Genomic DNA, 16,421 nt, shown 5'->3' on the forward strand with positions numbered 1-16,421 from the left:
ACACTGTTGGTAACCAAATATCATGGATGTGCAATCCTTAGTGCACTGACAGATGAAATCTTGTCAAGTTCTCATAGGCTTAGCACTAGTAGAGAACTGAGGATCTTGAGGGACAATAGTGAGTTAGCTTTGCAGATTTGTACAGGACAACTTTCAAGGCAGAATCAAAGAAAACATAAAGGGTACTTGTTCCAGGATGGAGGAAATCCCAAAGGATGACTCTTACTGCAAGTACCGAGGACAAAGAAAAGCATATTTTGCTGTTCTGGACAGAAAATGAGGAGAATACGTGGAAAGGCTTAAGAGACACTCTGCAAAAAACATCTGTGAAATGGTGGCACAGGGTGGATATGGGAGTGAGATCTGAGTCAAAGAGGATGCCCAGGTTGCTGAGTGGGAGCATTCCCCTCTGTGAAGGAGACAAGAGTAAAATTTGTTGCATGCTGCTTAGTAAGTCCCTGAACTATCCACTCACTGACAAGGTCATGCAGGTGAGATGCATCTCCATTTCTAGCCACTTGCAGCAATGCAAAACTTTCCTTTTGCGAAATTGTCTTTGGACCACTACAGTCTTTTGACTATCCACAACAGAGTTTTATGTGACTTCCATGCCTAAAGTGTAACCCTACATTTGCACTCGGCTCTGTGAGATCTTTTATTCTTTCAGAAGCAGGCTGAGGTCAGGTTTCCAACAGACGTAACAATAAGGTAGAAAAAAGAGGTTATTTGAGACAACCCCCGGTTGGCTTACCTGAAAAGATTTTCTCTTCTCCAGGAGATAGCACATCTAATATAGAATGACATGGGTGCTGAGTCATCCTGATGGCTTTTCAGCTGAGCACAGGCTCTCATTGATGCTGCGCAGAATGATCTTTTGGATAACTCAAGAATTTAAGACACTTGTCAGCTGCATTTTTCAGATCCAGTTTGTAACATAGAACTCTCTGAATTCAAAAAGCTTTACACATTAGCTTTTTGGCCTCAGATACAAACTGGCCATTGCATTCTTTTACACTGAATAGAGGCTTTTACAGTGCAAATGTGTCCTTATCTAATTTATAGGATTTCCTTTATCCAGCCAAGAAAACTACACTGAACTGTAAGAAGTGACTTTAATCTTGAACAGGTTGGGTTTTTTTCTTGAATTTTGTCTCCCATAAATGCAAGATGAAAAAGGCCTGAGGCATCAGGTATATACATATTCATTTAGGCCTTGTATTGATATGAATCCTTACATGACTGAAGTTCATTGTATTAGATCTTCCCATAACATCTTTGCTCCAGATTCTGGCTTGACTTTCTTTGTTGAGGGCTGAGTATACCTTTCTGTTATATTTTATCTTTCATTCAGAAGGATGGTAATGCACTATTTTCTTTCTTTCTGAATATATTCTCAATTTAGGCGTCAGTTGAATGCAGATCTTCCTGAAATGCTGTGGTTAATCCACAGTAGCAAGTACCATAACTATAACTTCTCTAACAAAATCTGCCCAAAGTGTTCAGTAGCAGATAGGCTAAACCAAAGTAATGGTTTGTTGCTGCTAGGTGGCTAGTCCTATTCCCCTAACTGAATTGCTCCCAGCCATGCGCGACACCTCCTCACTTCCACCAGCCCTGGCTTTCACTGGGCCCCCAGAAGTGAGCTAATTCATCCAGACAAAAACAAACAAAAAAACAAGCAGAAAACCTCACCACCACCAAAAAAAAAAAAAAAATGCCAACAACAACAAAAAACACTTCTTTCTGCCAGTTTGGTGAGCCAAACTGGCAGAACCAATAAGTCAGAGGTGGCACAAAGGATAGGACAGGACTCTGCAGGCACAAGCAGATGGGCAGAGGTGGAGCCAGGAGAGGAAGAAGCAGAGCTCACCCTCAGGGTTAGGGTGTTTTGCATGAGAGAGGGTGTTAGATGAGCTCAGCTGGCTACTGCAGCCAGGGTTCATTAATAGCAGTTGTGTGGGCTGGGTTTTTCTTGGACTAGAGTCCAAATGCCCTTTAACGCAAGCATCTCCTTGCCCAGCTTCTCCTGTCTTTGGAATAAGGCAGGATCTCTAACCGCTGCTTGGAGCCTCTAGGCCAATTCAACACCTTGGCTCAAAGGAGAAGGTATGAAACAGCATCCTCTACTATAGCAACCTGTGTTTTCTTTCAGAAATCTTCCTTGCTGTTACTGGCAGTTCTATCAATGAACTGTGCTGGGAAAACAGCTCAGCATGATAAATCTGTAAGTAATGTATTTCTGGGGATCCATCAGAACTGAGAGGTTCACAAGAATTCTGGTTTGGCCAAGGACAGTGGTCAGTCAAACAGTGAGCTAAACTGAGTATCATCTCCCCTTTCTTTGAATACCTCACCTAAGAAAAAAAAAGTGAATTGTTACATAATTGAATCTTGTGGAGAGAAAAGCTGATGATGTAGTTTGTGAAAAAATAACAAAGATTTTGTAGTTCTAATTTATTCTGTCTCACCAGTGGCATAATATGTATCTCTTACATATATCTTACATATATCTCTTACATATGCCAGTAGAAGATTTTTTTCCAAGTTTTCTTCTATGTGTATTTTTCTTATTTTGTTAATTTCTTGCCAAAAGCATATAATTAGTATTTCTTGTTGACTATCTCTGAAAGTGAATGATAAAGGTTACGTTCTCAACTCACTTTTTCGTGCCCTAATCATTCTCAGCTTTTTGTTAATGAGTGAGTTTCTTAGGACCAATCAAGTAAAAGCCTGAACTGCCAAAAGCTGTTGGACCCAATGCATATATGTTATTATGGTGACCACTTATGTTTGAAAGCCCAGTAGCTGGTATACTACAGAAAATACAAGATCTGAGTCCTGTGCTATTTTGGATCTTGCTGGTTCTTGAGGATATCTCTCTGCCATTTATTTCTTGCAGGAAGGTGGTGACTGAAGAAACTCAAGCATTCAGGGTTTGGCAATACAAGCTCCAAGCCTGTAGCCCTTTTCAGGCTGCGAGGACATACTTCACAGAGCCTGAGTCTGCTAAGCATGCTGTGGGAAGCCAGTCCTTCAGAGCGCCTGTTCATTGTGTCTGAGCAGACAAAGCAACCCAGGCCACTTCTTTCAGTCTTGCTCACCTTTGCCCTAAGCTCTCACACAAGTTGAATGGAGCAACAAAACAGAGCCTTATTGAGAAAGACTTGAATTTTGGCTTCTAGTTATTAGATTTAAGACACCAACCTGCAAGTAAACCAGATAAAAAAATGGCTCATCTGTGAGCACATTTTGTGCACCACCGGTTGCATGCTTTTCTAGTTGCTTGGTTCTTACCTAAAATGTGTATCAAACTTTATGACAGGAGCCCCAAGGTTCACAGTAGCAGCCTGTCTCTGAGTTCTGAATTTAATGGCATTTGGCAGATGCCTTTTTCTCAGGAAATTCCTCTCTGTCTCTTTTATTCTCAGCCTGGCTGCCTGAATTATCCAATCCAAATGTGGCCTCAGTGACTCACTCATGTCTTTCACCTCCACTGACTTTTGAAGTCTAGTCTTTGGAAACATATGAAAATGCCCTTAACAGCTCTGTTTACAGCTATGTACCTTGGGTACTTAGAAGCATTTTCTAATCCTTTGCTCCTATTTAGCCAATTCCTTCCTGCCTCATCCAAGTTGTTCCTTGTAGGGGAACCATGCATACTCTCATATTAAATAACATACAAGGCAATTGACCTGTGGACATTTGGATAATGTCAAGTGTTCTACTGTGCTACCACCTTTCCAGAGGAATCACACCTGATAATTTATAAACATAGTTATCAAACTTGATAGCATATTTCTCCGTCCAGACATATCTCAGAAGCAAACGTTTCCTCACCCCAGCTTTTTGTTGGCACCCATCGCTCATTCTCACAGGAGAGAGAGGAAACTCAAATCTGCAAGCCCTGTTGATCAGGCTATGAGCTCAGCTATGAATACATCGTCTCTGCCCCTTCTGCTGAGGTTTTTTCCATTGGGTAGAAAGCAATCTAAATGGAGAGGAAAAAAGTGCTAAAGGAAGTGTATTGCCGTAGGTGAGCGGTTAGGCCACTCACTGAGGAGAGAGGCATGGGGTCTGGTTCCTACTCACTAGTGTGCTGGCACATATGGATATTGAGGTACAGATGAAGCCTCTGAGACCCAAACACTGAACTTCCCATCCTTGTTAGTGGGCTGGAATGGATTGAGAATTTATCAAGCATGGAAGCATGAATTCATTAGTGTTTTTAAGAGTGTTCTGCCTTCCCCAGCCTGTCCCAGCCCAGCCTACAGAGCCCTGGTGATTAGTGCATTACCAGGTAGCGTAGGCTTGGATCCCCTCGGGCAAAAGATTCCAGTATTTGCCACCTGGTTGTTGCAAGCTAGTGAATGGTATCTAGGCCAAAGTGGAGTCAATGCAAAGCATCTCTTACAAGAGGAGTACAGCAGTCTGCTTCCTTCTGTCACAAATTAGCCACTCCTGTCTTCTCATCTATCCACGATTCTCCGTCTTTTCTTTTTTGCTAGTCAGAGAATTTCATGATAATTACCATGAAAGTGAATTACATAAACTGTGCTTCAAAAGAGGACTTTGTGTGGGATGTATGTGTTGTGTACAGGACGGTCAATTGCAGGCACTGAGAGGAGAGCTAAGTCAGCACTGATGCCCACATGAGCAGTGGTGAGAGCTGGTGTGAACAGTAGCAGGGCCAGGTCTCAGCAAGGACACCACCTAAACCAATTGCTTATTACTTTCCTAAAACATTATTTCCTTCACTGAGTGATGAACTTGACAGTATCTCCCCTGCCTCACCTTTTTAAAGCTGGTGTAGCTACACATTGATAGAGCTACAACTTCTATAGCTTAGTGTTCACAGATTTTATTGTGGGGGTTTTACAGCACTCCTTGCTGATTTATCTCTGAAAAAGAGAGAAAATTAAGGACTCAGAGGCATGATAAAGTTGCTATGACATAATTAGTTGGAACATGTTAAGCTGTGGTCCATGTTGGTATCTGTCTCTGTGAATGATTTCAGCCACTTACAAAGCCAGAGCCTAAATGGCAGAAGCTTAAACTGAGATGCGTAATCCTTCAGTCAAGGTTGGCTAGGCTTCTGAACAGGGATAATTGCTCTGCCATACCCCACATATGGCAACTTGATAATCTACAGTCCAGGCCAGGAACTTTTAGAGCGCTCTACATTTTTGATAAATCTCTAGGCTTTGAATGACAGTGAAAACACACTTTGAATGGTGTGTTCATAACACTTTGCGACCAGCTTGTCTTAGAAATTAAAGAGCATTTTTCATCTGAACAACATAAACATGAATCTGATGTAATTCAATGAACTTCATTGAAGTTCTTTGGATTTACTTTGGTATAGCTGACTGCAGAATTTGGCTCTGTAAGTGTTGGCATGCACTCTATAGGACATTGTGAGAAAAAACAACAAAGTTATCCTTCTCTAAACCATGTTTCAGCTTGCCGATGGATCTGAGCATTAAACACTGCACTCTAGTCCAATGCCAGAAATTTTACCTACCTTCAGCTCTCCCCATTGTAAAATGTCTGCCAAAGCTCTAAGACTGTAGGTGTAAAACAAGTTAGGAGTTTTATACTCTGAGATTTGCCAAGCACAGTAGGAGACTTCTTAGAGTCCATGTCTATCTTGTATTAATCACCTATATTGTAGCTTTTCCAGAAAATTAAAGTTTTAATTAGCAAAAAATAAAAAATGCTTTAAAATACATCCAACATGGTGCATTATTGCTACCTTCTAAAATACAAATTTTGAGAAGATGTTCATTTAATTTTGCAAAAAATAGCCTCAAACGTTGTATCTACCCCATAGCTGAAATATGAATTCCATGGTGTCTGGTTGATCATTGATTGATGCTATCCATGAGTCTTTCGAAGAACCAGTTTGCATTTAACTCTAGCTCAGATTGACCAAATTTTAGGTAATGCCAGCATCTATAATGGACTCCTGGGGGGAATATCCTTCAAGACAAAGCCGTTGTTAGTTCTCTGCTTGAAGTTATCTAATGAAATGGCTTACAGTCTTGAGATTGGCAGGCCTGCAAGTTAATGCATCCTTGGGGGTTTTCTAGGCAACAGTTTTTTCTCCATCATCTTTGGAATATGAGCACAGCCTACCATGAGCAAGGCACTTCCCGTATACAGATATGTATTTAGGTCTGGGGACCATCCCTTAGGACAGTTTTCAGAACAATGTAGATGCAGTACTTTAGACAGCAATCAGTATTCAATATCATTGCAAATCAATATCCTAAGCAAAATATATTTTCCATGTTGTGATCTTAATATGTAATGGGCCAGTTTTATATGAAGATGCAAAATGGATTCACAGTAGAAGTCATATTTAATTCTCAAAGTTCGGTATGGTTTTAAAGTTGGCTGATTTTGGATTCAACTACTGTTATCTTTGTTAGCTTGACTTTGGAGCAGCACAAAGGAATCAGACCAAAATTTAAAAACTGCTGCTGCTATCTCCAGTTGGTTACAAGAGTTTTGCATGCTTATCACTGCTTATTCTGAGGGAAAAAAACTAACTATGACTCACTACTGATTGTGCTATAAAGAACAATGAAAAACAGAATAAATGAATATAATGTAGATTGAATTAGCAGAGGTTTCTAAGAGGGAACCTTCATTTTGCTTGGCTTAGGCTGCAATTATTTTAAAAACAGCTAGATAAAAAGACCCATTAATCTACTTTCCTTCAGTATGTTTAAACATGCTGCAACATAAAATGCCCGATAAAATCATTAAGATTATTTATTTCACAGCCTCAGTGCCTTTACTTGTCTGAATGGCACCCAGCCAACAGTCTCCTCAGAGTAGAGTTAAAAGTGCTGAGGCAAAAAAACAGGTTAGGTAGAATGGTTATTTTTTCAAAGTAAGCAGCTAGATGCATTTTGGTTTATGTGTTCTCACAAAAGACAAACTCATGTTCTCAGGTAATTAACTGAACGGGAAACAACAAATACTCATAAAAAATCCCAAACAGTTTTTCTTTTGTTCTGTAAATTCTTGATAGGTAACCTTTTTCTGTAACCTGGGTACCCTTTAACTGGGTAATTCCCTTCTGTCATCTTGTAATCTAAAGATGCAGAAAATAAGTGGGGGAAATTAGGAAAAAAAAAAAAGTAAGTATTTTGGTAAAAGTAGCAGTCCTGAGTCAAAAGACAAGTTGCTTTTGTTCCCTATAATATGATAGGCTATGGTAAAGTTAGCCAGCTTGCAATGTAAAGCTACTGAGCCAGGGATTTATTTTGTTCACCCTAAAGCTCTTTGAGTCTCAATATGCCACTCTGACTCACATTGATCTATAGATGAATCTTCAAGGCACACTTTAATTCTAGTTCTTCTATCCAGTCTCTATTCAGGATAACTAAAATTTCTAGAATTGAGTTATATGCATTACATTTATGTTTCATGTTTTAAAGATAACTACAGACTTGCTGTGGTTGCCAAGACTTTGTAGCAAGTAAATGCTGTAACCAAAAGACAGAAGATAAACCACAGATGCAACCGCAACAGTTACTTAATTAACAGGAGTCATCCTCAAGTTGTGATTTTAAATTGAAGCGTATTCTCTTTCTTCCCATTTTCACCACTGTGGCTGCTTTAAATCTCCATGTGCTGACTACTCCAGTCCTCAAAATCCTTAGGGTATAAGACTATAAACAAACAGACCAGTCTCAGTGTCGATGCTAGTAATTAAATCATAGTGCAGGGTGTGATTCTGCAAGCTTTGTGTTGTGAATCCATGTATCCAGGCTATGATAGTACTGATATAATTATTTTGGTTGTGGATACAAGGGTTATGGTGCATTCTGAAATGTTTCTTTGAGGTTTTCAGTGTTCTAAAAGTTAGAGGTCTGACTGCAGAGTAGTAAGAGCTATGACACCTCCTCCAAACTGGAGTCGAGAGAAGCTGGCAATGTTAGTAGGAGTAACTTATTACAGTCAACTGGAGATGCTCAAGAGAAAAGTATATCTTAACTCTTAGAATCAGTGAATAATTTACATAGGAATTTATCTCTCAAGGCCATCTAATCCAACCTGCTGCTCAAAGCAGGCTAACCCGTTAGGTCAGATTGTTCAGGACCTTGTCTGGTTGAATTTTGGTCCTGGTGGGTCTGGATGGAGATTCCACAACTTTTCTAAGCAGCCTATTTGAGTGTTTTATCATCTTTGTTGTTCGTTTCACTATTCTGCTTTTGTTGTATCCGCAGAGAATTTCCCTCACTACAATTTGTGTTCATTGCATCACATTAGTTTGCTGTACAATTCTGAAAAGAATTTGGCTCATTTTTTTTTTCTGTAAACCCTTCCTCCCTTTCCTCCCCTACAAATATTAAAAAAAAAAAGATCCTCCTTAGCCTTCTCTTTTTCAAGCTGAAGAAAAATTCTGTCACTTTCTCTTTGACTTCCTAGGATAAAGCTAGGATCCTAGATCCCCTCTTCTTCTTGGTGGCTTTCCACTGGACTTGTAATATGTACTAAGGAGACCCAAACTGGACATAATACTTCAGACACCATTTCACAAGTGCCAGATAATTGCTTTACTTGAACACTGCACTCTTGCTAATATAGTCGGGAATGCTACTGGCTCTTGTTCAGTTTGTTGTTCACCAGGACGCCTAGTTTCATTTCTGCAAAACTGTCTTCCATGTAGTCTGTCTGCCCTGTTGCAAAAGGTTAGTCAGTTGTAAATAGGATTTTACATTTGTCTTTGAGTTTCATGAGGTTTCTGTCAGCCCATTTCACCCTTTGGCAGCCTAACACTCAGCTTGGTGTCACCCAAGAACTTGTCAAGGAGCAAGGAATGAGACCATCATCCAAGTTATTAACAATGAGTTAAACAGTGTTGGTCTCAGCACTGATGCCTATACAGTGCAACTAATATCTGGCTACCACTTGGACTTTAAAGCACTATTCGCTAGTTTTTGAGGTTGGTGGTCTGTCCAGGTTTCCATCCACTTTGTAGTCTACTTATCCAGTGTGTATTTCTCTGATTTGTCAATAGAGGAATTGTGGGAGATGGACCGTATTGAAATCCTTGCTAGAATCTTTCACCTTGGCTATACAAACAACAGAGTGCTCATTGCCATCTGCCCTGCCTTCCTGATTTCTTGCACACCGGCATGAATCACTATTCTGCTTTCCGGAGGTAGGCCTTGTAAGCCAAACAACTTTTCTAGCCCCCTTTGCTCTTCAGGGCAGTCTTACCTTGCTTTAGTTAACTGAAATAAGCTTATCTGGAATCCTGGATCATCATTTTGCTACCTTCTGTCTTCATTTCCCTTAGGATCTTAATCTCCACTCATAGTTACAGCAGCCATGTCAGCCATGCATCTTCACATCAGTTCTTTCCTGTTTGTGAGCAGGAGCACCTTCCCATCCCCTGATGCTGGCTAGTCCACAAAATTTCCCTTAGTGCACTGCACAAATTTCCTGTATTGCTTGTGCCTTCCAGTATTGCCTTTTCAACAAATGTCATGGTGGATGAATTTCCTCGTGGGAACCAGGATTTGCCACCATGAGGTTTCTTCTGTGTTTATAGAAAGCTTTTTCCAGTTCCTCCACAATGTCACCCTTCCTGGCCTCATTCCTTCTTTGTGGTATATGAGTGGCTAAATTGCATGCAAACATTTATGTCAGATTGAGGCTCACAGCCTGAAACAGTCTCCTGGATTAAAATGCCTGCAGACTTGCATGTCTCAGTAGCATGCTAACACTTTTCTGTGGGGTCAAACTTGGAACTGATTCATTCCCTACCTCCTGAAAGTCATTCCCATGACCTGTGGATGTCCACTTCTCCCCCTTACACATATATTCTTCATCCTGTCCCCCACACAAGTCTCTAAAGATGTGAGCGGAACTGTATTCAGCTTCTTAATTTCCCTACCATCTCTGTTTTTTAAAAACCATAGTAGACAGTATGGTATGGCAATCATTTATGTGCAAAAACTGAGAATCATCAAACAGATGCTAAGTTCTGTACTAATATCTTAAGTTATAGACAAATAACAAAACAGAATGATAAGCACTTACAGGTCTTGCCTGGCAAAACACCTGGACATGTGTAGACCATGGGCACTTGTGGGTCTAGATAAGAATCTGATATACTCATTCTTAGCCTCAGTGCCTCAGTTCTATAGAAAACCCACTTCAGGCACTGAAGCCTCTGTGTGGATCTAAGACTAAGCACCTCCTTTGAAACAGTAAATGAAGACGCAGAAGTTTTCCTGGGATCATATATTTCATTTGGTACCATAGTTCTACTCTGTATATTAGCCAAGAATGGCATTGAGAGGCAGTGTATGTTCACATTTTCTCCTGAATCCCTAGATCAATTGTGCTGAATTAGCCTTAGCCTGGGGATACTTTTCTCTATCCAAATTAAAATCTGTTTTCTGTGGCACAGTACTATGGCTAATTCTGACAAATATACATGCTTGAGGTAACAGCTCTGCAATCCTATTGCTTTCAGCAATTGTGATTTAAAATAGAGCTTAATAAACAATTTTGCCAAGGACAAACAGGAAAGGAACCCTCATTTCAGTTAGTCATCTCTGTGTTATCTCTGTAGTGGTAATAGAAACTAAGTGTAGTCAGATACTATATTTGTCTGGGAACTAAGCAGCTTGGTTGCTGAACGCAGACAGAACAGTTCTGCTGAGTAAGAAGCTGCTATTTTTATACAGTCGTGTCTCATAGATGAGATACACTTAATGCACAAGTTTTGTGTCACTGGGAACACTGAATAAGCAGTAAAAATAGTGTGGGAATATAAGTGCTGTATTTTGATTAGACAGTTAGGCCTTCTTCAGGTCTAAATAGAAGTAGCAGACTCTGAAACTAAATACAAGTTGAGCACAGGGTTCCACTAAATATATAGCAATGAGCCAATCTTTGGAAAAAATGGCTGATAGTGCAAGGGGAAAAAGGAGAAAGATGATAAAAAGACAGAGGTTTTTTTAGCTTCGAGGAAGTACCTGCATATCTCTTTCTCCTTGACATAACCATCCCCTTTATTCTTTAGAATAAGATTCTGGGACACAGAACAGGAATGATTTTCATATTAAAATTTGATACATTGTAACTGTATAATTGTTTCATATTACAAACTTAGATCAAATATCACTGAGGAGAAAGTCACATCAAAAACTGCAAGAACTGCATGACCATACTGAACACGTGCAAGTCAAGGATATTTCAATAGCAATCCAGAAACTGGAAATTCTCTTTCAAAGCCTACAAAATAGAGACTTAAAGCACAGCATTCTTACACTACCGTGACAAGCTAAGCCTACCTTGAAAACAGCCCACGCACACTGCTTGGCCTCTCTGTTGTATATGGCAACACTGGAGACTGAGTGATCTTTGTACAAGGGATAATATATGCCCATTTGAGGGTTGAAATTGTCTTCTGTTGGCTGGGAACATTTCTGAACACAACTCCTAACAGCTTAATCATCTTATGAATTTACTTAACTCAATAAAGAGTGAAAACGCAGGGACTGTTGATGAAGAAATCAACATCTCTGCTGCTGCCATTTGGCAACCTTTTGAAATACAAAAACAGGTAAAGAGCTGGTGAATATTGCACTTGTCATTAATTTGTCAAGTCAACATATTAATTAATGTGATTGGGGTTGAGTTAGTGGTGGCTCAGCCAACCATCATCTCACTAAACACTGAGAGTGGTAGGAGAAATTTGGGAAGTCTGGAAGAAAGTTTAGTTTGGCAAAGACCTGCAGAACCAAATGTAGGAGAACTCCAGGGGGAGACCTTCTCCATCAGCTTGTGTGACAGCTTGAGTGAGTGGGGAGATTAGGTTATGGCAAGTCAGGAAATCAGCTAGGGGCAATCGTTAGCCCCAGTAGGAGAGCTCTGAGGCAGGAAACGGGAAAGCCTGCGAGTCTGTTGACCTTCTGTTTTCAGAGTTCTTCTTTGATGAGCTCATAGGCCAATATCCTCCTAGGTCTACTAACAGCGAAATACAGAAGTGTTTGTTTCTCAGGTTGGGGGCTCTTTTATGTGGATTCAACATTTTTATCAGCCTTAATGAAAGTTTCATTCATAGGAGATGAAGAGAGCTGGCTCTCAGTGAGTTTCCTGTGTAATCAGAAAGATATAATTCTGTGTTTCTGTTAAGGAGTGTGCTACATGTCCTATCTTACTGCCTGCTCATTCTAACCCTTTTGCAGTAAACTGAGGGCATTTAATCAAATCTAGAGGATTGACTAGGAGAAGCAGTAAATATTCTGTAGCAGTCATATAGGTCACTTCAGTAATGACCATCCATGCTCTTCTCTATGGTTCACATGTATGAGATGTAAAATTTCTTCCCTCCAAGGACAAAGAGATGAGCTGTAGATGGGTTACAGGTGGATTCTGCTAGAGTCCTTAGGTGTTTGTAGAATCTAATTCCTTTTAGGATATCAGTGTGTGCTGGGCAGTGAGGTCCCACATCCCACCTTCAAAATCATCTCCTGAAATTAAAGTGAAAAAAACGTTTCTGCTTGCTGAAAAAAAGAATACTAGTTTTATATACTAACAGTTAACATAGTTTTAACATTTTCAAGTTTGATTAATAAATTTCGTCAGAAGAAGATTGTTTACTGGACTGTCTTTCCCATTCCTGCTAGGCTTTAGGTGAGCTGAAGTCATTATAGAGCTACAGTAGTTTCCTAAATCATGATCTGCTTGCATACATAGGGTTTTCAGATGCAGGTGAATGGATTAATATATATTTTTTTATCTAAAAAAAATCTAAAGCAATGTGAAATATATATGCAGTAAATATCTATTTCTGGTTCTTTTCAAGCTACAGCAAAACTAAAAGCAAAAATTGTGCAATACAGTCCTGCAGAATTTGTGCCAATCACACGGAAATAGATTCCATTGTTTCAACAGAAAGTTTTTCATATTTTTTTGTTTTTTTTTTTGTGCTTTTTTTTTTTTTTTACTTTAAAAGGAATAGTCAAGCATAGACAATAGAGTCACAGCAAATTTCATTAATGTTTGTTTAATCTGGTATACATATGTATTTATCCAAAATGTGAAATGCAGGTCACAAAAATGTTTCTTTTGTCCGTGCTTCTCTCTCTTAGAGGTCTTCACCACTAGAACTAGCAGAAGTCCTTTCCAAGGAATGGGAAAATAAACCAAGCAGTAGGTTTGTTTTGCTTTCCAAACATTTCCTTTTTTTCCTGTTCAACTTAAATTTGACAGAAATGAAACCTTAACTTCAATGGAAAATACTGTCAGACCGTAGACAATGTCCTCTTTATGGGTTGTGTTTTGTACAGAATGCAGAGTGCATGGCAGCTAACCATGTAGACCGAAATCTTTCCATTTGCTGCTCTGGTGTAGTAGATGGAGGGAAAGTTTCTGTCTTCTAGATGTGGCTGAAAAGTAACATATATCTGCTAGCTGGATGTGCCTTCATGGTATATATGCTATAGGCAATTAGGCTGGGAAAGATGCTGCTTTTTGAGTACAGCAAAGAAGGTTGTACTCAGGCTTTGAGAGACATCCCCAGGCATTTCCATTCTAAGCAGACGTTGGCACTCCGTATTCCTACAGCAGAGGAAATCTTTGCCTGCACCCTTAGTCTTTGTAGAGCCAACTCTAAACCCAACAAGAGAGAATGTCACATTCATGTTGCCATTTCCTTTATCTGTCTTTATTGTGATGGATAATAAAGACAATATAAAGTGTTTTTTTAAGGATTCAAAATATCAGTTCATGCAGATGATGACATGTTAATTTTTTGGTACGTAGAAAAAGAGGTGTTTCATTAAGATGGGGAGCTGAAGATTGCGAATTATAGAGGATATTATTACAGCTTTTTGCCTATAAAAGCAGCAATAACCTAGACAAATGTGCTGATGACTTCAAATTAGATTTTATGACCCATATTATACTTTTTCCTAGTCCCATTGTGCCCAAGCAAAGAATAAAATCCAATTCTGTTGTAGCTGAGCCAGCTTACTGTTTCAGGTAGAGGGAGTCTGAAACCGGTGAAAAGCATTTGCATAGGAAACAAGATTCATATGTCGCTTTGACAACAATCTGAGCTACATTGAAATATTAGTTTAGCTGAAGATTGGAATGGTTTTGCTTTAGAGACCGTCAACGTACTGCGGTCTCAGTCGACAGGATAACTGTTTGTGAGCTGTCTAAACTGTTTGTGAGCTCTAGAACAATGGCATGTAAGTCTCCAAAGAAGTGTAATAACAGAGACATTCCCCTATATGAATCAAATTACTGTAATTTCTGACAGAAATCCTGTTCCCACTGAAGGATCTTCTCACTAGCTTCTGAGAAGGCAGTATTTTGCTATCGGTTCCTCGGGCTGCTCCTACTCTACCAACTTCCTTCCTGGAGTGAGTGGATGGCACTAGTTTAATGCTTGTGGTTTAAAACAGATGCATTAGCCAAATATATATATATATAAGTATATATATATATAGGTCTACAATGCAAGAGATTTTGCTCTAATCTAGTAAGAAATGACTGGAGAGACTTTTGTAGGTTATTATTCTTATTGCTGACTATAGCAAAGAATGTATACCTGTACATTGGCTAGTTTTTCACTGATTTGATAATATTGATGCTACATTTTAGAACTTTCTACTATTTGTACTGCTATTGCTATTATCATATCAGAGACCCTAGAGGTAAAAATACCTGGCTTCCAATTTTCCATACGTGGTACGCAAATATTTTGACCTGGTGTTAGGTGAAACTTTATGCTCCATACTTGTCAAAATACCCAATCAATAGTTGAAAGGAATAGATGTGAGATGTGCATTGCTGCAGATAACAGCTTTCCTTAAAGCCGCTGAAAAAAAGTGTTTGCCTCAGAGGAAGAAAGAAGAACGAGAGGAAGGAATAAGAAACAGAGAGAGAAAGAGTGAGAGAGAGCAAGGGAGAGAGCGCTAAATGACCCTGTTCCTACCCTAGGAAAACTAAGCCAGCTGCGCTCCTTCAAAATCACCAGGTTAAAATCAGAAAGAAGCAAGCTAAGAAATACCATTACACTATAAGCATTGGATTCCTACTGTCTGCAATCAAAACTTGTGCATTAGTTCTTCCCAAATTAGTTTTAATAGTCATCTTATTGTGTATTATATGTCTTCCTGTTGCTTCAAAAACTCAGCCAAACTGACTATGCTGGTGAAGTATTAAGCAAGAAGGCACAAAAAAAGGACTTAAGCATTACCAAATTAAATAAAAAAAAGAGAGATTACCTTTAAACACAGATGGATGCACTCGTAAACTTGTGCACACAGAGAAACACCCACAGACACATGCACAGAAGTCACGTAGACTAAGGCTTAAGGCTAAGGTAATTCTCTCCCTGAGCTTACTTAAAAATAAGAATCCTACTATGCTGGTGTTATGCATGATTTCTAGTTAATGGCAATTCTGGTCTTCCTGGTTTTATAATAAATGTAAAGGTATCCCTGTATGGAGGATGTAAACTTCTTTTCATCTCCCCTTGTTCTGCACTGCACCAAGAAACTCCAGCCATTCACATCTTTGCTGCTACTATGGATCTTGCTCTTTCTTCCGTGTGGAATTACTTGGGCTTATAAAACTGGGTCTTTCTGCAGCACAAACGACAAACACTCGGAGCAGATTCTTAAACCGAGGATCAGTCCTGGGCAGTAGAAGGTCACTATACTGCTAACTCCAGTCCTACAAAAATATGCCCTAATCCAAGATAAATATTTTGGAAATAATTTCCCTCTGCGGTGCACAGAAAATGTAGTATAACAACAACTGGATTAAAAATAGTAAAAGTCAGTTAGCCTAAACCTTATAATCATAACTTTGGGGGCTTTTTGAAATTTCAAGAAAGGGTCGTGTTTCAGCTCATAATCTGCAGAGTATTAGTGATGTGGCACATTGTGTGAACAAATCTTGAAGTCCCTCTCCCCTGTTATTCCTACTGATGGCCACCCTAAGATTTACTGAATGTGCTCAGCCAGCCTGGAAAAATCATTTCAGTTTTGCCCAGGAATGATGTAGCTTGAGAAAGGATGGCATTGAGCGAGCATTGGCAAATCAAGGTTTATGAGAATTCACTGTTGAAGAATAAAGTCTATGGAAATGGATTTCCAGAATGTTTTATGGTTAGAAAATAAAATAGAGGAGATGATAAACAAGGCAAAAGATGCAGTGGCAGTTTACTGGTCAGTAGGTAGACAGAGACAGTGCAATTTCTGGGATGCAGTCTCCACTGAGAGTTTGTGGTTTTATTCAGCTGAGTGTCTGGCCTAGACTTGGCTACATATTAGAAAAAGCAGATCTAATTTCTTTGGCCTGAAATATCTAAGAAATTGTTCAGTAGAAACATGAAAGCCTGCATGGGCTGAGCGGGAAAGGAAGAGACC

The 16,421-nt window shown here is 39.5% G+C and overlaps 1 long non-coding RNA gene across 1 annotated transcript in view; it reads left to right on the top strand.

Annotated features, from left to right (window-relative positions):
• LOC148591898 (uncharacterized) overlaps positions 1-16,421 on the top strand; it is a 45,840-nt gene that overhangs the window by 18,079 nt on the left and 11,340 nt on the right. Inside the window, exon 2 of the long non-coding RNA XR_015913999.1 lies at positions 13,130-13,192. This is a non-coding gene — a long non-coding RNA (uncharacterized LOC148591898). The remainder of the gene's footprint in view (positions 1-13,129; positions 13,193-16,421) is intronic.

This window comes from Tinamus guttatus, unplaced genomic scaffold (assembly GCF_059628265.1).
Source record: "Tinamus guttatus ecotype Peru unplaced genomic scaffold, ASM5962826v1 Tinamus_guttatus_pri_ptg000676l, whole genome shotgun sequence".
Classification (NCBI taxonomy): Eukaryota; Metazoa; Chordata; class Aves; order Tinamiformes; family Tinamidae; genus Tinamus; species Tinamus guttatus.